General features: G+C 37.0%; 1 non-coding gene across 1 annotated transcript; it reads right to left on the reverse strand.

Annotated features, from left to right (window-relative positions):
- Positions 1 to 6,720: 6,720 nt before the first annotated feature.
- LOC112931635 (U6 spliceosomal RNA) lies at positions 6,721 to 6,827 on the reverse strand. Its single transcript, XR_003237344.2, has one exon. It is a non-coding gene; the product is annotated as a U6 spliceosomal RNA (small nuclear RNA).
- Between the last annotated feature and the right edge of the window lie 18,816 nt (positions 6,828 to 25,643).

The raw sequence follows: 25,643 nt of genomic DNA on the forward strand, positions 1-25,643 counted from the left end.
ATCTTAAAGGTTTTTGTCTTTATTCTAAGAGGAATTATAAATGATTTATAATTCATATTACATGGAAAGGAAGCTTTGGGTCAAATATGAATCAATGGGAATTCATCCTATAGCAATCAGTCATGCATTAGAAATAGAGGCCTAGGATTTTAAATAAAGACCTGTGTTTTAGTCCTAAAGATACAAAGCATTTTAATAATGACAGATTTTTTAAAATAAAAAATAAACAATAAATATGTAGAGAATTTGAGTTAAAAGGAATATGCTTCAATTCTATTCCATACCAGTGATGTTTATAGCTTAGTTGCAATATCAACATAAAGGCATTCTCATAAATGTGAGGACTCAGGAGTCCAATCCTATATATACCCTTTTCACAAAGCCCTATTTCTTAGTGAAACCCAGCACTAACCCAGAGATATCCCAACATAAAGAATACACAAACGGGGACATGGATGATAAAGGATAAAGAACAAGTTTTAATTTTCTCTAAATCTAAAACTCTGTAGAAATTACATATATAATACAGAATGCAGATTTCAAAGTTCGTAAATAAAATATTATGGGATAAAAATAAACTGGACTGAGACAGACATCACAAAATACACTAACAAAAAACTGGAAAGATAATTGGAAGAGGAAGTAGAAGATATGACTTCTTTTATCCTTCAAATAAGGAATAACAATTTTGCTTCAGTGTGACACTAATCAATCAATACATATTGATCCCATTGTTTTTTTAAAGTTACAAAGAATAAAACAAATAAGTTGTATATCTTCTAAATTATCATAACAAAAAAGAAATAGAAATATTGCAAAAGATTAAAAATAAAAATATTTATTCAGCCTTTCAGTGAATATTTATGAGGTTACTATTATTTCTACACCTTGTTTAGAGATACAATGGAGAGGAAAATCAACATGTCCCTATCTTTCTGGAATCTTGAAATCATTTTGGAGTAAAATATTAAGTCAAGAGTTACTATTGAATTATTATCACTATTGACTATGATAACAGCTAAATAATGAAAGTAAAGTCTAAAAGCATGTAACTAGAGCATGTGACATGGCTTTGGGATAGGGAAGTTCTCTGAGAAAAGAGCAGTGATATGATGGTGAAGAGAAGGAAAAAGCAATTTGGTCAGTGGAGCCAGCTTGAGCAAAAGTCCCAAAGCAGGGAAAAGAGGGTTGTGAAGAAAGTGAAATAATATTTGTATAATAGCTGAAATGCAGAGAACAAAGACAATGGTGACATTAACTCTGAGGGGAAGAACGGGCAAAGGACAAATGCCTATGGCGGACTGTGTTCTCTTCCCTAAGCATCCACCCCCTTCTTCTAGGGGTGTCACAGTCCAGCTCTTGCCCTGTGACTTCAGCACTATTCCACAGGGCAGAGACCTTCCCGACTGCACTGCCTGCTGTGGCCTTGTCACTTGCTTTGGTCAGTGCAAAGGGATTGAATGTGACATCTACCACTTCTGAGCAAAAGGTTTTTGCAGATTGTATGATTCACTTTGTGTCACTGTCCTGACCATAAAAACAGAACATTCTGGATAGGACCTGGTGCTTCAACCTGGGTCCCAATATAAGTAGGTTCATGGGGCTCAGGCCAGCCACAAAGACCCTGTAGCATTCACGTAAATCAAGGAAAAAATATATGAATGTTCATGATTATGTGCGGTAGAGATTTTGAGATTTTGTTAGCTTACACATAGCCTTGTAAAAGTTCACTAAAAGAGTTTCTAATTCATATTTTGACAAAAAAAAATCAACAAAAACTTCCCCCCAACAAACACCGTGCATCATGATTATATACGTGCAAATTTATTCACACATAGAGATGCATCGATACCATTTCTTAAAAAAAAAATATTTTTTTGGTTATCTGAGTGTCAGTTTTTCTGCAATTTTTAAAAATAGTTTTTCTTGGGGCGCTTGGGTGACTCAGTCAGTTAAGTGTCTGCCTTTGCCTCAGGTCATGATCCCAGGGTCCTGGGATGGAGCCCCACGTTGGGCTCCCTGCCCCGTAGGGAGCTTGCTTCTCCCTCTCTTCACCACTCATGCTCTCTCTATCTCTGTCTCTCTCTCTGTCAAATAAATAAAATCTTTAAAAAAAAATTCTTTTTCTCTAAACTTGTGAATATGTGGGAATTTTGTAGTTCTTTTTTTAATTTCACTAATAGAAAAATAGAATAAGAACAATATTTTTAAAAATATTTTCAATATAACCTACCAGAAGTAACAAGATTATTATAATAGTTACCAGGCTATTGGGATAAAGAAACTTTTATTGGAGAGATGTATGGCATATATCACATGACAGATCAAAATAGTGCTTTCAACCTCAGCATAACTGGATAACTTCTTAGAATACAGATTACTAAACCCTACCCCTAGAATCTCTGATTCCTTAGATATCAAGAGGGGCCAGTGATTTTCATTTCAACTATTCCCATGTGTTGCTGAGGTTACTGACCCAACATCACAGTTAGAGGAGCAAGACAAGTGGCTGGTCAGATCCATGTCCTGATAAGAATTTTACTTTGGATTCACAATTTCAAAAAATCAGTTCATTTGATTGTTCCTTTTGGCCGAACGAGTGCCTGAAAAACACTGAATTATTTGTCTCAATGCCTCTGTTTCTTTTCTTATATATTGTTAGTAAGTAAAGAATTGAAGCCAGGTGAGTTCCAATTAAATAACTCTATTCTAAACATACTCGTAGAGTTAGGAATTAGGATGCACACATACACACATAAAGACATAAACACGTACCTGTTTCCTTCCTGTCTTTGGAAAAGCTAAATTTTCAGAGGTAATGCAACGATCTTATGATTTTAAAGAACCATCTCTGCTACTGAAATGGTTGTTTTTCCCTTTCCTTTTGACTTAAGATTTTTCTCCAGGCATTTAACGTCCTTGACCCTGTTCATAAGCAGTTCACAAGTATCCTACACAACTAATTTTTTAACTTAGATCATCTTATAAAATGGAATGGGTCTCATTCTTGTAGTAGTAGACACAGAAGAAATAAACAGATTATTGGTTTACTTTGCAGAAACTAGAATATTACTGAATTCTACTCTTCCATTAGAAAAAGATGAAAGAGGAGCCAAAGAAGGATTTTGGAGGTTTTAATTTTTTTTTCCCAGTGTAACTTCCTTAAAGCTTGAGACAACATTTAAGCTTTATCACACATTTTTTTTCTCTTTTTTTGCAAGGTCAAGATCCAGTATCCCATTAAAGCATTTTGCCAGAAGAAAAAGTTGTTAGAAAGTACATAAAATGCTAGGTGATCCGCTTTTAATGGAACTTGACTTTCTGAAACATCTGAAACACAACTGTCTTTTATTAAACTGAAATGAAGAGGTCTGGGCAGGAGTCTTGTGGGGACAGAAGACTCAGCCTTAGAGTCAAAGCCCTAAAACATTTCTTGTTATCACTGAACAGTTGCCCTTCTAGCCAGCTAACAAGAGGAGCATTAATAGCCTTTGAAAGGTACCCAACACAGATTGCCTTGAAGACAGTTATGTTGGTAAAACCACAGGTCTTCTAAAGAATAGTACAATTAAAACCAGGATATTGTGGGAGAGGCATTTGGGATTCAAAGAATTTTAGAGTTTAAAAAAAAAAATTTAAAAAAATAAAATTTTAAACTCACTTAAAAAAAAAAAGAATTTTAGAGTTAGAAAAACCTCGTTGAGTCTCATTTTCAAAGCCAGACGGTAAGTGTCTGTGCAACGAGAAGAGAGGAGAAAATTTAAATTGTAGTCTCTTTCTGGAAGCCCATAGAACCTAACTCGGAAGGGAAAAGTTTTCTGCAATACTTTTATTTTTAAATGAGTTTCCCTTGGCCCAGTGTGACTAGGGAACAGTCTCCAATGTGCCTATTCAAGGTTAGAATTTCAAAATCTTCATTAATATTTTGCTATTGCACCAGGATCATTCATGCTACGCTGCTTTTGCTAATTAAATTAATAGCTACAAATGCTTACCAAAGAGATTAACTTATGCACTGCCCTCCTAGAAGAGCTGGTTGCTAGGCAGCCCTGAGTGAAGGCCTGGCGCAAAGCTCCTTCTCTCAGGACAGAACCTTCTGTGCATCCTTGGCTGCGAGAATGAATGCTGCACTGCTTTCACTGAGAGCATTCACCTTCGTCTTTACATCTCAATTGCTTCTTTTTAATTATTTTAGCCACTCGGTGCATTCTAGTGTTTCAAGTCTATTTAATGTGAAGTATACGCGTCTCATGCTTGGTGGACTCGCTTCAACGACTTATCTTTCTTGTCTCTTCACGAGCGTCAATCCTGTTACCCATGGTTTTGCCACTATCTGCAGGCGTGCTTGATGACTTCTGCAGCTCTTGCCACAATTTCTAATAATCTAGATTTTTTTGCATATGACTTCAACTCATACGTGGTCAAAGATTTGTGTGATAGAAATCTGGGTCTCCTGCACTACTTCGCTCTTTATTTTTAAGATCATATCCTCTATTTTGTTTTCCTTACTGCTTTATGTATAGACAGCACAGCCACTGGGTGTTCATCCTAAAGACAGAGAGGGAGGCTTTCTCCTGCTCTAGGATGTACTTTCTGCTGCTGAATTTGCTGCCAGCAAGTTTGCCACTTGGAAAACTTGGCTTTAACTCAAACTCGAATTGACATTCTTTCTTCCTTGAAAACAAGTCTATTCTAAACTTTAAACCAAATACAAATGAACAATGAGTATTTGTATAACCAAGGCTATGGAAACTAAGTAATAAATGCATATCTATTGAAAGTACACTATTTAAAAAATACTTTGATCATAATACTAGCCTAGCTCCAGTGTGATTAAGGAAATCTATGCAGAATGAGCTTTCTTGGAGAAACTTAACAGTCCTTGGTAAAAATAGCTTATTTCATCGGGAAAGACTAGCCAAAGCGTTGGGCTAAATGTCTGGTCCATGCCTACCTGGTTCTAATATAGCCTCTGCCTTGGCCCCTGACTTTTTGTCTATCTCTCTGTAGTTGACATATGTGTTCATCTGTAAGTTGGTCTTTATCCGCTCATGTGTGCCCGCATGCCTGTGCGCTCAGAGAGGAAGGACTAGTGGAAGAAAAGTATCAGCATGAGAATGTTTGAACAGCTCCACAGAAAAGCCATAAAAGTCGCTAGAGTTTTGTGGTATTGCCTGTAATATTTAGTGTACGGCTATGTTTCTTTCGCTAAGGGAATCCATATTACACTTAAGTAGGATATAATTTTATTAATGCTCACATGACATACTAGAGGTGAGGGACCTGGTGGGAGGATACCGTGGTTCCAGAGAGCATTCGGTGACCTGGGCGCATTCTTTCTTGTTGCTCTGCCATGGGGCAAAAATGGAACTCATGTACATGGTAAGATTTGTGTCACCGTATGTCATAATCCATCCCATTGGGCAGAAGGAAGACAATGTGGAGACCAAGTTAACTTCTTTTAAGTAAATGAAATAGAAATTTTATACATCTTTTGCCGTAGCAAAATTTAGTTGTAGGGTCTAGTTGTAAGTGAGGCTATGAAAAAAATATAATTTCTAGCAGGCAATTACATGCCCAGCTAAAACCTTAATAATTTAAAAGAATTTAAGAATGGAGTTGGGTGAAGGTATTATTTCAGTGTAATATCAGAGAAGCAAAAGTATATTGATTAGTATAAAAGAAGAATTTACAATAGAAACAAGGCACTATACATTGTGGGAAAAGGTGGATAAGGAAAGGTCTGGAGGGGAAGATAGATAACAAAAGTTAAAACCAGCCCCCTCCAAGTCTATGTGGATAAGTGAGACCTTGAAGAGAAATCTGGGATACAAGGCATGTTAAGGAGAGTGGCAGAAAAGTCTATGGAAAACTGTTGTTTCTGTATGGCTACCGCCTCTGTGGGTCCAAGCCAAGAGTGCGATGGTGTCACTGAGGTGGCTGTTGGTCAGTGAGGCTAGAAGACAGGAGGAAGACCAGAAGGCAAAACAAAAGAAAGCAAAAACAAGCTTTGCCATGCTGGGCACTTCCATGCCTGTCTTTTATAAACCTACCTAGAAGATCATTCGAGATTAACTGCTCTTGTATCACTTTGCCTCTCAAATGTAGGCCAACTTCTAACCCAAGACTTTAAGGAAAGTGAGTTCTGGTGAATGTAACCAACTTGCCAAAACCATACCATTTTTCATAATAAATTCCATCAAGTCAAAAATTCCCCCACGTAAACAAATGTGTTTTATCTCTATTTTACCTCTTTATGAACCCATCTGTTCATAATGCTTTATAAAGAAAAGCCACAAAGAAGACAAATGAAGAGGAGAGAGAGAAGTGACATGGAAGAAGGGAGTGAGATTGTTATGGGATGTGTGGGTCACGGATCTCTGGTCTCTAGTTAAGTCCACTGGGACACTAATGGGAGATTAACATCTTTTCAAAATCTCTTCAAAATATCCTAAGTAGGCAAACTGACATCACCCAAGGGACATCTCTCAATTTTTGCACTCTTCAATAGTTAATGCTTAAGAATTCTTTTCTTTGGCAGATAAAAGTCTGTTTTATGGAACAACTGATCTGTGTTTTTGCTGAGGTCACTATGTACTGACAAAGGAGAGAGAGTTTATTTCTTGGCCTCTTCCTCCTTGGACAGAGTCTTGATGATTTCTTCCTTCTTGGCCTGGAGCTGCTCTTCACAGCGCTTGTGTGCCTCCTTGGTCTTAGATCAAAAATACAGAACGCTCCATGAATTTGCATGGCATCCTTACGCAGGGGCCAGGCTAATCTTTTCTGCATAGTTCCAATTTTAGTAGGTACGCTGCCGAATTGAGCGCAAGGTTTTAATTTAAGAAAATGGAGAAGAAATGATCCTGAGATATACAGAAACTTTTCTAAAGTCGCTTATAGTATATTATAGGGATCTTATTAGCAAATGAATTGACAGTGATTCCAGTTGTCCTATATTTTCACGAACTATATAAATGCAATTATGATTGGGTACTGTAGAATTATCCTCTTAATTAGAAAGGAAAGGTAGAAGGGAGAGAGATTAGGAACTTTCAAAAACCATTATCAGTTTCTCATCAAGGACGAACATCCTTCATTCTACTGCAGAGTTAGGATTAGCTTCAGCTCCCTCCAGTCAACTCTAGTGGAACAGTTTCTAAATCAATCTTTTATCACAATTGCCATCACAGGTTCTCATCACTTTCTTCCTGTGCTGGTCAAATAATTTTTCTGGTTCTACTCTTTCCCTAATTTATCTGTCTTCATGATGTCCCAAAGATAATTTTCTAAAATAATAATAATAGCTTTTGCTTAAAACGGTGGCTTGAACTCAATTGTTAAGCTCTATTCTTCACTCAAAACCTTCTATACAGGCGTCAAGTGAGTTTAGAAAATGTATAACCACCTCTATGGAGAGGTGATAATAGCAAAAAGTTTAAAGCAAAATGTTGGTATACGGCAACAAATCAAAATATTGGTAGGTCAAAAACAAACAGGAGGAGGTAGTTTGATGTGGCTGGAGGAAACAGAATTATATGAGGAGTGAATAAATGGTACAGTATTTGTTATTGTATGACCCTACCTTCTATAATTAATTTAAAAAAGAAAAATTTGCACCAAACCTTACCAAAATGACTTACATGAATACCATATATAAGTAGAAAAATTCTTAAAGCCTTCAGAGAAAAAAATATTGTTTATAAGGAATAATACTTGACAATATCAGAGGTAAAAGATACAGAAATCTTCCTGAAAGAGAGAAATAGATACTACAAAGACTAAGGTATCCGCATGGCTCAGACTTCTCCCCATCAACACTGAAATGTAGGAAGAGATGTCTTCAGAATTCTGATAGAAATTATTTTATACCAAGGCAAACCACAATTTGAAGTATGAAGTACTTTCCCATGCACTATTCTCAGAGGACCCTGGAGTACAACCAAATAAAAACAAATGAAAATACCAAGAAAAAGGAAGAGACACAACACAAGAAACAGGAGAATAAAAAAGCAAGACACAGAGGGAATCTAGCTAGTTCCAGGCAGTTCGGGTTTACACTTGTTCTGATATAATTTTAATAAAACATTGTCACTCTCAAGTATGTCCTAGTTTATATGATAAAATATAAAATCAAAAAGGTATTACAAGAAAAGCTCAGCCAGTCCAGATTGGAGCAGAAAGTTAGAGGCCTTCAGGTAGGACGTCTCCCAAGAGAAAAAGAGAGAGAGAGAGAGAGAGAGAGAGAGAGAGAGAGAGAGAGACTGATGTGCTGCCCTTACAAGAGAAGTTTTATAGTTTTTTTCTTGTTGTTCAATCAGGTAGAGAGTCTATTGAGACAAAAAAAAGAAAGAAAAGCTTTCAAAAAAGAAAGGACATGTAATTGGAGTACAGTGGTTCAGCTATAGAGGATATGTACAGTCATGTGATATAATCACAAGTGACTATTAATTCTAAGAAATTACAATTTAGTTAGAGGGGAAGTATTGCTGGAGAAGGCATATATGTAAGTGAGCTTCCTCTTCATATACCTTTTTTAGGAAGCTATGAAAATCGATACTGAAAAATATAGATCAGCCCCATAAATACGTTATCCAGAATGATTGAGTTAAATATTGAAAGAAACACAAAAGAGCAGAAGTGATTGACCTCGAGAAGCAGGACTCAGTGATGGCAAACAGTAGAGCAATGGGACATTAATTTTCATTATTCTCATTTCAGACGGTGGACAGAGGATAATTTGTTAAAAATAAATAAATTAAGAAACTTGATTTTTTTTATTATTGACTAAGAAATAATGTTCAATCTCTTGACATATAATCCAAAGTCCTTAGAAATCTAACTCTCTGGTTTTGATCCAACCGCTCCCACTCTTCTGCTTTCTATCACACTACACACATGTGTGGGCACGCACACACACACACACACACACACACACACACTTTTTAAAAATATTTCTAGTAACTTTTACTTTCTTTCATGTCTTCTAGATGCTTTTATGGGCCTATTCTTTAATTAAGCTATCTCATTTACTCAGAATGCTTTACCACATATTTATTAGATACTCCTTAAGAATAAATTCAAATGTCATTGCCTCGTTGGGCTTTTTCTTAGTCTTGCAGGCAATTAGTCTCATACTCTATGCTGCCACAAGCATTATTTGTAGTTTATTTTATCTTGTTTTCATAACATCTCATAATTGCTATATATGTGTAAATATATATTCCATGCCCTTCCATGCTGCCCCTCATCACACTGTGACATACTGAGAGAGTGTGTTAGAATCCTTTTGCTGCTGTAATAAATTACCACAAACTTGGTAGTCTAAACAACCTAAATTTATTCGCTTAAAATCTGGAATCCAAAACCATTCTTACTGGGCTAAAGTCAAGGTGTTGATTGGGATGGTATTTTCTGGAGATTTTGAAGGAAGAATCCATTCTCTGCCTTGTTTGGCTTCTAGAAACCACTACATTCTTTGGTTAGTAGGTTAGTGGCTTCTTCCTCCATCTATCTTTCAAACCTAATAGTGCAGCATCTTCCAATCCCTCTCTCTCTGTCTCTCTCTGTCTCTCTCTGTCTCTCTGTCTCTCTCTCTCTCTCTGTCTCTCTCTCTCTCTCTCTCTCTCACACACACACACACACACACACACAAGACCTCTGCTTCCATACTCACATCCCCTCTTTCTTTCACTCCCTCACTCGCTGCCTCCCTCTATTAGGTAGGCCCTCCCCTATAACTCCGGGTAATCTCCCTTCTTCAAGATCCTTAAGTCAATCACATCTGCAAAGTCCCTTTGCCATGTTTCACCACAGCCCTTTTATATTCAATTCTGTTTTTCTTTGCAGTTATCGTTCTCTTTACTTTACAGTCTTGGAGATTTGTACTGATATATCTTCTAGCTCAGATGTTTTTCCCTCAGCCATGTCCAGTGTTCTAATAAGCTCATCAAAGGCCTTCTTCACTTCTACTACAGAGTTTTTGTTTTGTTTTGTTTTGTTTTGTTTTATTTTGTTTTGCTTTGTTTTATCTATCTCTAGTGTATCTTTTTGGTTTCTTTTTAGATTTCCATCTCTTTTCTAACATTGTTCACCTGTTCTTTACTTTATCCATTAGAGCTTTAGCATATTAATCATAGTTATTTTAAATTCCTACTCTGATAATTCCTGTACCCCTGTCATATCTGATGCTGATGCTAGCTTTGTCTCTTCAAATAGTGGTTTTGCCTTTCGACAGGTCTTGTAATTCTCTCTTGATACCTGGATATGATGGGCTGGATGAAATAGGCCTTTATTAATGTAGTGTGAGGTGTAAAGGGAAGAGAAGCACTCCACAGTTCTATGACTGGGTTTCAGTGTTTCAGTGAGCCTATGTCTCTGGATTAGGAACTTCACAAGTTTTTCTCAGGTTTTTTTCTCCCTTCTTAAGTGGGAGAGAATGGCTATAGTATTTCTCCCCACCCCCCAGAACTGTTAGGCTCTGGTAATACCCCAGAATGTTAGACTCTGATTAAATGGTTTCTCTTGAAGGCAGGTTTTGTTAAGAAGAATGACATGCTCTGCTACATTTCAAAATTCTTCCTGTCTTCTCCCCCTACCAGAAGTGTGAAGAATTTTTCTCTGATATTTACTGTGAGGACTGGATCAAGCTCCTGGAGGTAAATCTCACACATTAAGGAGATCATCCTATAACTAGGACTTCATGAAGTCTTTAACTCTCAGACTTGTCCACATTGACTGTGTGGAAGATTTTAACTCCTATCATCTTCAAAACTTAGTTCCATCTCAGAGGATTCTATGGAATGATATGAGCTAAAACATCAAGATTGGACATACAATTCCAAATCCCACTTGGATAAACACCTCAACAGCGTGACTATAAAAGAAGACTTCTAGATGAGATAGTTGAAAACTGACTGAGAAAAGAGAAATAAGCTGCTGGGTTGGGGAGGAAGGTTCTACTCCACAAAGGAAAATCTGCAATTTAAAAATTCTTGACCTGAGCTCTCTATATGGGGCTCAGGAGATTTTATAATTGCTTTTAAATCTTGAGCTAAATATGGTAAATATTAACATTTTCCAAAGGGGCAGTATCCTTAACATCCACTAGATATACAAATGGGCCTGAACTGCAAACAAACAATAAGCTAACAAAATTCCAAAAAACGCTTTAAGAAAAAGAGAGAGAAAGACGGAGAGAGAGAGAGAGAGAAAGGGAGAGAGAGAGAAAGCTATATAAAGACAAAATCTTTTTTTTTAAGATTTTATTTGTTTATTCATGAGAGACACAGAGAGAGAGGCAGAGACATAGGCAAAGGGAGAAACAGACTCCCCATGGGGTACTTGATCCCAGAACTCCAGGATCACACCCCAAGCTGAAGGCAGATGCTCAACCACTGAGCCACCCAGCCAACCCCAACACAAAATCTAAGATGAGGTTTCTTTCCCCCTTATGCTTGTACATTTTATTAATAATCACTTACATAAATCTGTGGAATTGTGTGAGGTAGGAAGGATAATGGTGTCATTTTTACAAATACTTAGCACTTTGACTACAATGGGACTCCCTGAGTCTCAAAAGTATATCTCCTGAATGTAGCAAGCTCATTGTAGTAAGTTTATTGCTAGATCTCAAATTTTGTTTTTTGTTGTCATTGATATGATTATTACTATTCTGGTATAGCACACAAACTTGAGTTGTTATTCGTGGAAATTTTAAGATCTAAGTTTATTATGCTATTTTTCATACAAATATGCAAAAATAAAATATAATTGCTACTGATTCAAAGTTATTCCTATGCAAAAATTCGTGTTTATTGAAAATTATAATGCAAATTTAAGTTATGCAGCTCTGCATTGTGCTTCTTTAGTAACTGAGTGCTTTTTTTGTTGTTTTTTGCTATAAATGTCTACATAAATTAGAATAATTTCTCTATATTTTATCCATAAATGCCTCCATAAAGTGTGACTAATGTTTTTAATGTGATATTATAATGTTAGTACAAAAAAAGAATCCAAGAAAATCCTTGTGAAAGTAAGGAAAATAACTGCCAGAGCTTTAGTGGCAGCCTCTTTCTCGTATTGTCTGAATAACACTTCTGATTCCCCGGCAATGCATTTCCGAGTTATCTGAAGTTACTTCTGTCTGTTCAGAGTACTTAACATTTTTTTTTTTTTACTAGACTTTGTCTTCTAATCCTTTTATTGAATCTTTTGTGTCCTTTCCTCATCCTCTCCTTGAATTCTCACAATGGTTTCAAACTCTCGACAGAAGAAGTCTAAAGTTGTTTATTGGCTTGTATCTTCACTGAAATTACAAAGCAGCTCTAAGCCCAGAGATGCAGCACAGAGACAACTGTCCAAGGAGCATAACTGCCACAGAATTGTTGAACTCCTAAAGGAACTGTCTTGAATGAACAAGTAAATGCACAAATCAGAAATTAGTGCACAGAATTAGTAATACCTAATCTAGCATCTTCGGAAAGGGGCTGTCCGATTAGTCTATTTATAAGAGTTTGGAGCCCAAGGTTCTTGGCCTGGTGAGGTGTGTGTGCCAAGTTTGGGGAAATCCAGCTTTATCTCTGCAGAAAGACAGTAAGCACAATGTACATGAAGCTGAGGAGTTAGGTCACAAATCCAAGGGGGGACTCAAAGTGGCCATGTTGCCGCTTGCTTATTGGCACGTTCAAACACAGGCGGGGCTTTTCTGGTGCTAACAGAATAAATGACCATTTCTGACTTCTATTCAGACAGGTGAAATAAATACTTCAATTTGGGTTCAGATATAGAATAAGCATGACTCGTGTCAACACGTAAACCAAACTGAACTTCCCTTTCCCCACGACCTCATTTCCATCCAACAAGTTACCAAATATCATTTCTTTATTTGTCTAACATGTCACATACCCATGCTCTTTGGGCCCCTTCACTGGTGTTACCTTAATCCACAATCTTACATCTCACAAGGACTCTGTTTTTTAAGCTTTTTAATCTGCTTTTTCCATATTCTCAGGCTTAAAATTTCCTACTATATATTATGCCTTACAGTCTAATAGATTGAATTAAGGTACACACCTAATTAATAGTATTCACTCCAGTAAAAGTACTTGATCTAGCCACCTATCCATTTTTTTCAGTCACTGAAAACAAATAACAAAAAATGAATAAACAAAAATCTGTAGCTCATCTATGTGCTACACACTTTTTGGATTCTGGGGATTAAAAAAGTAAAAAACAGCCTTGTGTGACTTCAAACTATCTACATTTTAATAGCTTTCCATTGTGAATGGCATCAGTCCTTATCGCAGCCTCAAAGAGACTTCATGATCTGCTTCTTTCTCCCTCCTTGAGGATAATCTTTAGATTCATTGCAAGAATGATTTAATTATTCTTGCAGAGATTCACATTGGAATTTTGCTCATTTGTTTTCAAATAAATCTTTCTATTCAAAATTCCTTTCCTCTTGGGCGCCTGGGTGGCTCAGTGGTTGAATGTCTGGGGCATGATCCCAGGGTCCTGGGATCGAGTCCCACGTCGGGCTCCCTGCATGGAGCCTGCTTCTCCCTCTGCCTGTGTCTCTGCCTCTCTCTCTTTCTGTGTGTGTCTCGCATGAATAAATAAATAGAATCTTCAAAAAAATGCCCTTCTTCTATTCTTGATCGTTATTTCTTCATAACGCTCACTTACTTTGTAAAGAGTAACTCCCTCATCTTTCCCAATACAGACTTCTGACCTCATCTTTCCCTAACTCAGACTTCCTCTATACAATCTATTTTCCTAGACATAATTTTAATTGTATTTGGCAAATTATCGTTATTCGTTCTTTCTTACATCTACCCTCCCTAATAGATGGTGAGAAATTAGTTTTTTTTAGGGGAAGTTCTGTTTTATATTTCACTTCCTGGCATTTACCAAAGTGCCTAGGTTATTGTACATAGTTGAAATACTTGAATGAATTTAATTTTTAAGCTGAGATATTGTTCCAGTTTCCTATTCCAATCCATTTAATAGTGCTAAGCTTACCAAATACTTATGAAGAGTGTCTGATATGCTCAAAAGTATATTAATTTGTTCATTGTAGCAAAGACAGATAGAAGTACAGATGGTCCTTTCCTCCTAGTGCTTTCTCTTATGGTCAGATAGGGCATGCTGAAAATTCTAATGAATTAAGATTTCACAGAATTTTAAACTTGGAAACATTCTATTCTATGGGAAAGTTTTCATTAGAAAAAACAAACAATATCCTATAATTTTAAAATATATTTTATATATTATTTTTAGAATATGCCATCATGGCAAGAAATTATAAAACTTAATTAACAAGATCAATATTTAAATATAAATATCATATTTACTAAAATTGAAGGAGGCAGTCACAGAATTGTTGGAAATTCTGTTCATTCAAAACCTATGCACACATCACAATCATGGCAGCAAAATTACTTTTTCTCAACTTTGTAAAGTTTTGGGGTTACATGCCTTGATTTTCAGTCTCCCGGTTTCCCAGGCCAGCATGATATGTGCTGAACCTTCAGAGTATCTAGATCAACTCTCATTTCTTCCTACACAGAGCCACTATCTCTTCTTTGTATCGTTTTGGGGCCTGCCCCCTCCCCCTGCACACCAGTGGTTCTGTCTCTCTTTGCTTCCAATATCCAGGAACCACATACCATGTAGATGACTATGTCAATCTTATTTCCTTTCCATAAAGGACATACATGAAGCTTTTTAGCCTCTCTGACATCCCCAGAAGAATGGAAACTATTCTTACAAGGTTCACACTCTTGTTTTTATGCTCCATTGGCCCTCCGAAGACATATATACCCACTCTGTTATCCAACTTCATAGCACTCTATATTTCTTTCCTGTATTATTGGACTGGTAACATTTATTTCTTTCAAAGATTACATGGATTTCCTCCAGGGCCCTATTGCATATGCCTGAAAAAGGATGATTGCTATTTGGAGACAATATTATTGCTAACCAGAGAGTTAAAGATCTCTCCTTTTTTAATCTCCAAATTTATTCCACATTTTGTGACAGACAAATTAGACTTTAGCCCCAATGGCAGAGCTCCTCTTGGGAATAGTGTAGTGTCTAGCAGATTTTAAATGTCAGTGGAAAGTTCACCAGAATAGTCTCCGACATGTTTCTTCAAGCACTGAATTTGGACAGAAGGTAAAGTCAATGTCAAATGTCTTTTTTTTCACAGACTTCATTCAAAACTGGGGCAGGAATGTATAATAAGGAAAGAAATAGAGGAGACTGGCGGGCAAGGGATGCTTAAAGCATTTTTGCTTGAGCACTTGGTAGTATGAATCCTTGGCTTTTCACCCTAAGGACCCCTCACTTGCACATTAATAATAGATTAAGTAGTGCTGGATTTTAGGACAAATTTTTTATTCAGCTCACTGAAAATGGGGCTATAAGCCAAGTGAAATTAAAAGATGCCTTTTCTAAATTTAAGAATTTTCTGTATTTCCAAGGAAGTAAAATAGCCTGAACGTAGAGATATTACAGACTAATGTTCTTAACGTCTCTGAAGTAAACAAAAGTTTCCCTAAGAAACACCATTAAAATATCTGTCATCAGCAAGTTAGGCCTGAAGAAAAGGTAGTGGGAAGAAGGGTTGATTCCTGTCTTTCAAATAATTTATATAGATGTTAGCCTAAAAAGGAAAATAAAGCAAAAATTATACTTTCTTTAACCTTCAATTAATTTTTTTAAAAAAATTGTTAAGTATCTATTTCATAGTCAGACTGAAGATGTTGGGTAAAAAATACTGCTTCAGGGCACACATAACCATCAAAATAGTGATCATAGAAAAATGTACCTTGCTGGATCTCTCCCTGCCTAGTCAGTTAATTGTAACTAATATGGCTATGTATTTTAGTTTAGCCATAACAGTTTCAGTTTATCACAGTTATCCTGGAACAATAGATACTCTTTTTCTTTCAAAAATGTCATAGTTTGGGGACACCTGGGTGGCTCAGTCAGGTAAGCATCTGACTCTTGATTTTGGTTCAGGTTATGATCTCAAGGTAGTGAGACTGAACCTCATTTCAGCTCCATACTCAATACAGAGTCTGCTTGAGATTCCCTCTGCCTGCCCTGGCTTACACACATGCTCTCCCTTTCTCTATCCCCTCCTCAATAAAATAAATAAATAAATATCTTAAAAAAAAAAATGTCAGGGTGCCTGGGTGGCTCAGTCACTTAAGCATCTGCCTTTGACTCAGGTCATGATTTCACAGTCCTGGGATGGAGTCCTAAGTTGGGCTCCCTGCTCAGCAGGGATTCGGCTTCTTCCTCCCCTTCTACTCCTCCCTCAGCTGTGCTCTCTCTCAAATAAATAAATAAATAAATAAATAAATAAATAAATATTTTTTTAAGTATCACAATTTGGACAATAATGCCATGATCCCTCTAGTTATGATGAATATGCAGACTTATTTACTATTTTCAAACATAGGGTATCATCCAACATCCCATGATTTGCACTGGCATGTCAATGTTAAAATTTTATGGGAATGTGAAGGACAACTCTGAGATTAAAGCAAATGCATATTAGAGCTTTCTAATATATAATTATTATAATATCTAGAACTTTCTGTATTTTTTAATAAACTGGACATCACCCAGTCATTAATTATTCAACAAACATTTTTATATTTTGCATAAAGAGATTAGGTGGTGAGTCCTGAAGGCACAAAGATTTAGGCACAGAACCTCCCCTGGAGCAACTATGTATGGCGAAGGAGACTGATAAAAAAGTAAGCAATTACCTACAGCATCAATGTTGTGATTAAAGTTTGCACACATTGCTTGCAATTGGAATATACAGAAGAGGAACCTATTCTAACATGAGTAGTTAAGAACTATAAGAACGGCTTCCCAAGGGAAACAACTGAGAGGAAAAGATAAGAATAGGTAGGCTCATAAAGAGGAAGGGAGCCAGAAAAGACATTCCAGGCAAATGGATTAGCCAATAAAAAGGTATAGAGATGAGTAAGAACTACAATAAGAGCTTATTTTGAGTAATTAGAAATAGAACCGAAGAGGTAGACAGAGTGCTCATCCTGAACCCTGGATTAATTAGGGTCCTTTAAAAAATAATTAAGGTCCTTTGATTATAGACAATAGACAAGACTCTCTTACTTATGTCAAAGCAACAACAAGAAAGCTAATTGGAACCATCTGCTATATCCTTAGAATCAAAGTACAAGCTGAAGACCTAATCCTTAGAAAAATATTTAAGATATGATGAAAGGATTTAACCAGAAGTAAGAGGTGACCAGAACTGAAGAATAGTCTGGGAGTCTGAATGCAGTACTCCAAACTTTTTCCACTCATTTATCTCAAAACTTAAATGCCCAGACAGTAGAGAGTGGTTTGACAAGTCTGAGTCTCATGTTCAACCTAGTTCCTGCCCCCAGGATGTTGCATGCATTGTGGGAGAAACAATCACAAAAGAACAGCTGAGGTACTGGTAATTGGGTAAGTGGGGATCGATATCATTCTGGTGTAAATACCAGATTCTCTCCTTGGGGATACAACATAACATTTGATTTAATATCTCATGGGATTTGCATCCCAACAAAACAGATTGCTTTACAAATCATAGAGGAAAAATGGAAACACTGTTAACCAATACAGGAAGACTAATGTTGATCCTATGAAAACAACAGATTCCTCCTTTATGGGTTCACTACAAAGTTTGGATTTCTATCCCATAGGATTTGGGACATAAAGGGGACACATAGAACCTTTGCACTTTAGAAAAATCTCTGTGATAACATGGTAGAAATGGATTGTAAACTGTCAAGACTCAAGTAAGGACAAACCAAGAAAGATGGAACTGAAATTTCCTTAAAATAGGAATATATGAAAAATGTATTCTCATAGATGACATCCCATTTCCTCATACATAGAAGTTACCTTTAAGGTACAAATTTCTTGGGATAAAATACATAAAGATGGATGGATGGATAGATAGATAGATAGATAGATAGATAGATAGATAGATAGATATAAACATACAGGTCATATACATATATATATATATCACCCATATATTGCACACACACACACACACACACACACACTCCATTTCATTATTATGAGCCTTAGTAATCTGATATCATTAACAACTTCTCAAGTTTCACGTTTTGATTGATAAAAATGGAGGACAGAGCTGATACAATAGGCAATTCAATAAAATAGCACCAAAAAGTGATTTTAAATAATATAATTTAGATATCTATTGATCACATTAGAAATGCATTTAAAAGAAAAGTGGAGAAGCAAAAGGGTGTGAAATATAATCAAGACACCAAAATTTAAAATCATTGGGTTATAATAGTCAGTTACACATTCTCTACTGCCTCATTATTAATAGAAAAACTGGGGCACCTGGGTAGCTCAGTGGTAGACCACCTGCCTTAGGCTCAGGGTGTGATCCTGGGGTTCTGGAATCAAGTCCCACATCAGGCTCCCCGTGGGGAGCCTGCTTCTCCCTCTGCCTGTGTATCTGCCTCTCTCTCTCTCTCTCTCTCTCTCTGTCTCATGAATAAATAAATAAAACCTTAAAAAAAAGGAAAAACTAAAAATTGCAAACTGTCCATATTTTTAAAAAAGAGAACTCCCATTTTGATAGGTAGTTTGTAAAAAAAGAAACATTTTACTGCCTCCTAAAAGGCAAATAAGTTCAAATTCTTGCAAAATACAAACAGATAGTCCTGCAGAGTTGGGTAAAACATTCTTTATGGTTGTTCAATCTAATTGTATATGCATTTAAAATGAATTTTAGCACCTATTCCCTATATTTCTCCTTTGTTCGTGACACCGCTTTAAATATATACTCATTACTTTTATCTCTTTCTGCCATCTTAAGGTAAGGGTAATTAGGATTACAGTCTATAATAGAGTAAAAGCAAAGATCTGAAATTTAGTATTAATTAATGTAGGAAACTTATTTCAACAGCCAAATGACTTGTAATTGAATAATCTTATTTATAAACTTCCTGAAGTCACTAATGGGTTTTGTGGCTGTTTCATCATTTTTTGCACTTTCCCTCTCTCTTTATATAGTGGCCTCTCAAACTTTCCTGCCTATAAAACCAATGTGCTCAATGTCAATTAACAAGTTATGGTTGAATAATTCACAAAATTGTTTTGAATAAGTGAATAGAAAGGAGGAGGAGGGGCAGCCCCGGTGGCTCAGCGGTTAAGCGAGGCCTTCAGTCCAGGGCGTGACCCTGGAGACCCGGAATCAAGTCCCACATCGGGCTCCCTGCACGGAGCCTGCTTTTCCCTCTGCTTGTCTCTCTCTCTCTCTCTCTCTCTGTCATGAATAAATAAGTAAAATATTGTTTAAAATAAAATAAAATAAAATAATAAAATAAAATAAAATAAAAAATATTTAAAAAAGAAAGGAGGAGGAAAGGATGTGTAGGAGAACATGTCCCAAGCGTGAAAAGCATCCCCTTTATTTGTGTAACATGTAACATACTTGTGCGTAAAAATATGCCATGTTCAGGAATTGTTCCATCGAGATGCTGTTTTTTCATTCTAGACTCCAAATCTTGACTACGATAGTCATGTGGAATCCATTTAGTTTATACACTAATCTAAAAAAAAAAAATCCATGGATCTATAAAACTGAAATACAAATTGAGAATCCTCACTTATAAAACAAAAACAAGATCTATATTGCCAAGCAGTTATTAAATGCATAATTGTCTGGAGTTAACTACAAGGATGCTTATGCAGGTGTTGCTATGGGAGTGGTCTCTGTTTTGGATTGCTACAGCTTCTCCTCCTCCTCTTGTCTCTTTTGTCACAGGAGGTAACTGGTCCAGACTTCTCTAATGTTCATCCTCTAGTCCCTCCTACATATAGATAGTAAAGGTTTTTCATCTTTAATCTGCAATTTCTCAAGGTTTGTTTATAAACCTTCTCTTTATTGCTAAAGGACATTTTCTTTCTTTACAACAGAGAATGTCTGTTTGTACAATGTCTGTTGCTGCTTACTTTTGATATAATGTTATAAACACAGTTTTACTCTTCCTGGTTACGGGCAGGATAATCCCTACCTCACTTCCTGGAATTAGATCTACTCATGTTGGGTGATGATTGTATAAGCTTCTTTTAGTAGTAGGTAAATCAATAGGTATTTAATAATACTTTTAAAAAGCCTTCTTGGGGGTTGGGAAGCCGGATTTTCAGAAAAAGGCAGATAGGGAATAGTATTGTCAGTTTGAGATTGAGTTAAATTGCTCTACATAAGAAAGGAAAGATTTTAGTGGTGGACAATTTGGTGGAAAGTGGAAAGAGAAAGGATCTGCTCTTAGAAACCTTTGATACAATATTTAGAGAGAAGCCTGATTTCGAATGTGTGTGTGTGTGTGTGTGTGTGTGTGTGTGCGCGCGCGCACATGCGTGTTTAGGAATTAAATCTTATGTGCTGCTCAGTGCAAACTACCTAAGTTTTCTCTACGATACACTTTGGTAGAAACCATGTAGCTCACAAATTGGCTTGGACAGAAATTTGCTTTAGGGGATAATCCAAGAACATCGTGGTTGAGCTTCGGAGTTAGCCTAGAGCAAAAATCGCAGCTGCCTTTAAGTGACAGGCATACTTGGACTACTTAAGGTCACAACTAAAAATCCACTAATAAAGATGCAGCATTTAGCAGCCTTTTGCTTTAGATCACTGTAACTGATGAGGATGCATCTCTTAGAACGACTGCTAAATCTCAGCTGAGAGTTTGAACAGTGGTGCATTATATTTGGTTTCAATGTCATAAAAAAGAGGAGGAAGAAATGGAATTGGCATATTCCTGCTTTGGAGGCCAGGGAAGTGCACTGTTTAAGCACAATATGTTTGCAGAACATTTTGTGACTTAACTTGATAGTATCCACAAAGCTCCTTCAAGTCACAGGCTGTAAACAGATCTTCAACTCTGTTTTGAAAGACTCACTGTTTCTGAAGACTTTTGAGTATTCTCCTCAAAGGCAGTGATGCCTTGGTTGATTCTAGGACCTGTGCTTTCTTTATCTGCTAAAACCGAATTGTGTGGTTAGCCTTTAAGATTGTGGGACCAATGATTGAAACTATGTGCTATATCAAAAATGTAAAAAAGACATGTGCCAGAGATTAGAAAGACTAAGTCGTAAGAACTCGCCACTGCATGAGAAAGGTGTCGGGCCTCAGAGGGAGAAGCAATGACATCTGATACATTTTTTAGGGGTCACCATTAGGATTATCTACGCTCTCAAATTCACAAATGTGTCTGTCACTGTGGCTGACAGCGCTTGAATGTGTTTCTGGTAATGAGGACCGTTATAGGCACTAGTATGTCAGGTTTCTTACCAGATATCAGCATCGAGTAGAAAAGACTTGCACATATATGTTAAGTCCTAAGAGGTTTTTTACAGGGAGAAATGTGATAGGCAAAGAGGGGCAGGATGTGGAAAATCAGGGCAGGCTGCCCAAGCTTCTCTGACACTGATGCATAACAAAGTCTTTCTGAAGAAACCTAGATTTTCCCATGACAAAACTGAGCCCTCACATTCTTAGTGTTAGCAGAGCTATTTTGGAGGTTCAAAAGCAGAAGACAACATTGGCTACTCTCAGACAGCAAAACCTAGTGGAAAAGTTTGGACTGGATGTATCATTTCATATGAGAGGGCAAGTGAGGCTGTTTTCCACCTAGGTAAGATCCTATCAACTCAGGGCAGTCAGCTTCCCCACTTCTAATGAGAAGGCTGGCAACTTGGGGTCATGAGAAGCTAAGGATCATGGATTCACTTTTGGTGTGAATAACTTTACCCCAAATAATGTCTGGAAGCTACACCTACCAATAAGCCTATAAAAGGCTTCAGGGGCATCTGAGATTCAGAAAAAAAATACATGTGATACAGATATCCAACACTCAGTTTGTTTTCCCCAACACAGAGATGAGCATCTCGCAATATATTTCACTGTGAGGGGATCTTTATCCTGATATCCCAGGGAAGAGATAACTAAGAGTTGAAGCATGTATGTTAAATCTCCTTGGCTTCATGAGTTGTTGGGGAGGGAGCACGGAGGAGGGCAGCAGGTGAGTTCTTTTTCACCTTTCCAGAGGTCAGAGATGCAATACACTCTAGCACCAATGTTGTGTCTCTCTTTTTGAGTCAGGGACAAAGGGGTGAACCCTAGTTCTTATTTGAGGGACCTGTGGAAGAAAACAAGACTGTGAATTTCTCCAGTACGCTGAGGTTTCTTTACATTCTAATGCTGTTGACTCTAGGCATCAAGAATTATTCTTTAAGTTCCACGGAAAACTCTGAAGCCTTCACTGATACAGAAGAGCACCCCCACCCTGCTATGAAGGGGTAGAGATAGCATCCCAGAAAGAAGAGCAAGGAATTTACGCAGTATTTATAAGTGAAATGAGTTAAGTAATGTGGCTTCCAAAGGGGTAGCTGAATGATGAGTTATGCCCAAGTTCACAAAATAAGGAGTTAGGGAAGAGGGCCAGGAGGCAGAAAGTCCGGACAGGGGCAAATGTAATTGCTGTTTTAAGTCTTCTCATTAGCACCATCTTAGAGAAACTTTGGTAGATTTTGCAAGAGGTAAAAATATTTGCTCACTGAAAGTCCAAACAACATGACTAAAACTCCCATTTAAAAAAAAATCAGCATATAAGAGAATCTGCCCACACTCTAGGAGTGGACACTGGGGTACAAGCCCAGAACTCTCCTTCAGAACATCTCCTCTCCCCAGACACTGGTAATGTTAATGGATGGCAGCTCACAGCCAAGTACCTCCTCAATGTGTGGTTGCCCTTGGCTGAAGAAATCTTAATCCAAAGCCACCCCCTATCATGTGGCAGCCATATCCAAGACTGGTCCATGTGAGAGGTATAAAGGCTTAGCTGCTTTACACCAATTCAGGAAGGACTGTGCTAAGTCCAGAGCTCCTTCTGAAACAGACCGAAGCCTTTGTCATGACTGTATCTGAGTTCACCTTCTACCTCTTGCTACTCCTGCCTTTTTTGCCCCTTGCAAATGTTGATCCTACATGCATTCTGCAGTAAACTTCCTACACAAAAGTCTAGTTTTTGAACTCTTCTTCCTGGGAAACCTGAACTGTAACATGTATCTTGGGAAGAAGCTGGACTTGCAGGGCCTATGTGTCTGCTAATGAATATAATTTGAAGACTTGAAGTAAAATCTAAATTTCTCCAACAAGATAGGAAAGAGATAGTAGAGGCCGTATCGAAAAGAGGAAGACCTTTTCTTAAACAATAAGAAGAAAGACTTAATATTTATTTATTTAGAGAGAGACAGAGAGAAAGAGAGAGACTGCATGTGTGCAAGTGGAGCTCCATCTCACAACCCATGGGGTCATGACCTGAGCCAAAATCAAAGGTCAGAAAATAAAACAAAACAAAACAAAAAAATCAAAATCAAGGATCAATCACTTAGCCAACTAAGCTACCCAGGCTTCCTAGTAAGAAGAAAATCTTAAAAGAAATATGTAATTTAAATTTTAAAGGAGACCTCTCCTTAGTCTTTCTTAGGTTATTTTTGCTTAAAGCACTATTGCTAATTTGATCCCTTGCTGAATAGATTCTATCTGGTAGAAATCTAAATATCAGAGACCCGTTTCAAGGCAATCATACAGACGAAAGAGAAGCTCTCGATGGGGGCAAAGCCAAATCCTGATGGCACAGAAAAAACTCTCCATTCCTCTCGATGCTGAGCATCTGTCTACAGTATGTAAGAGACAGGCTCTGGTGACCTTCATAAGTAGAAGGAATATTGATGTGTGCTTCATTTGGGAAACATAATTTCTCAATTTAGATATGAACTGAAAATTAATCCTGTCTTCTTTTCTCTTTTCAAACCTGACCACTGAGAAAAATCATTAAAATGTTGGTATTTCTTTGGAAATGCCGTAGAACAGAGAACACAGAACAGCTACTACTTTTGCAGGAATCAGAAGTAGCTGTTTCCAAATATGTCATCCCTGTTGACTATCCACTTCCAAATCAATTTAATAATTCCTTTTGTACCTCTTGGGCTGAAGCCTACAAACCACATTTCTAAGACTTTTGTCTTCAACTTTCAGCAATGCACAATTAATAGGGGTTTGGAAGCACAGAAGGAAAGGAAACGCCAGTTATTTTCTGTGTTTGGTGGTATCTTCCTTCATCATAACCCTTCCAGCACTTTCTAATGTCTTCATAATCAATACCCTGAGATAAACCCCTTTCTTTTTGAAATATCTAGACTGGTTTCCACTTTTTTTTTTAACTGGATACTGAGTCTTCAGAGAGGATAGAACAATTATTTATGATGTTAATTATCTTTCCAGAAGACATTTTGCTTTACTAATAGATCTTGACTTTTCATGACATTATTTAAAGTTTCCAATTTACTGACCTCAAATAAGCCAGTTAACTTCTCTGAGCTCTTGTTTCCTTATGTGGAAAAGCACAGGGCTTGAAGTTCATAAGCTTTAAGGTAGTTTTTAACTTTAAATTTCATGAACCTAAACAAAGAGCTATTAGATCCTCATTAATCCTTAAATTTTTCCGTGTTTAAAGATGAGACTCAAGAACCAATGGTGGAAAGGTCAGAGTGATGAACTTACAGCACTACTATTTGGGAGATGCTTGGTACTGTTAGCATGTGTACCAGCAAACAGTATATCATGCCAGGAGCCGTAGGGAGTCCAGAAATGCACTATGTTTTAAGGGTAACATAAAGTAGTTTACAAGTTCAATCATAAGAAATCACACACTTGTTTGTCACACAAGATAAAATGTAAGCTGTGCATTTTTTTCCTGAAAATCTAAAGCTAATAGAATATGGTACTGACACTTATTCTAAGGCATTCTGAAGAGGCGGCTAATCTTATAATGATTCATTTGTCAGAGTCAGTAACTGATGTAACTGATAATCAAGGTATGCATATATGTCTTTTCATAGAAAAGAACCTGTTATGTGAATGTTAAGAACTTGGATATTAATATCTCAAAAAACACTCGTGCTGTAATTTAAAGAGATGACAAAGTGTGGCTTAAATCTGCAATTTGTTTCACATAGGTGTGTTTTAGAGTCATAGAAATTGTTGTGATCATGCTCGAGTCATACATCTGGAAAGAAATATGTTTCAGCATCATAAATAATAAGGCTTCACCCTCATCAGCTATCTTTTGTCCAAAGTGTAATCATGCAAAATTACTGGCAGTGAGAGCTTTTGTTACTAGCATTCGCAGAGTAATTTATAATGTTGGAAAGGCCTTTGCCATCTTCCTAATTGACGCTCTAAGTCAGGATTGCATTTGGATCTATCATTGTCACTTGCTTGTCACCCAGAGTCAAACATAAGCTGTGCATTTTAAGTACTCCTGCTACATATGCTGTTTCTTGTGTTTCAGCAAAGCAATAAGCACATGTTAGGATTCATTGCATGTCATGACAATGGTTTAAAGCCTTCAAATTTGTGTTCAGAATGTGAGTGAATTATCTTGGAACTAAGCAAAACATTCTTACATAGAGGGAGAGTTGTTACCTTAAAATAAATGGATCTTTGGTTTATTTTGGAAGCTAGCCATTAATCCATGCTAATTCTTTTTTAAACTACATGG

Source organism: Vulpes vulpes, chromosome 4 (assembly GCF_048418805.1).
Source record: "Vulpes vulpes isolate BD-2025 chromosome 4, VulVul3, whole genome shotgun sequence".
Taxonomy (NCBI): Eukaryota; Metazoa; Chordata; class Mammalia; order Carnivora; family Canidae; genus Vulpes; species Vulpes vulpes.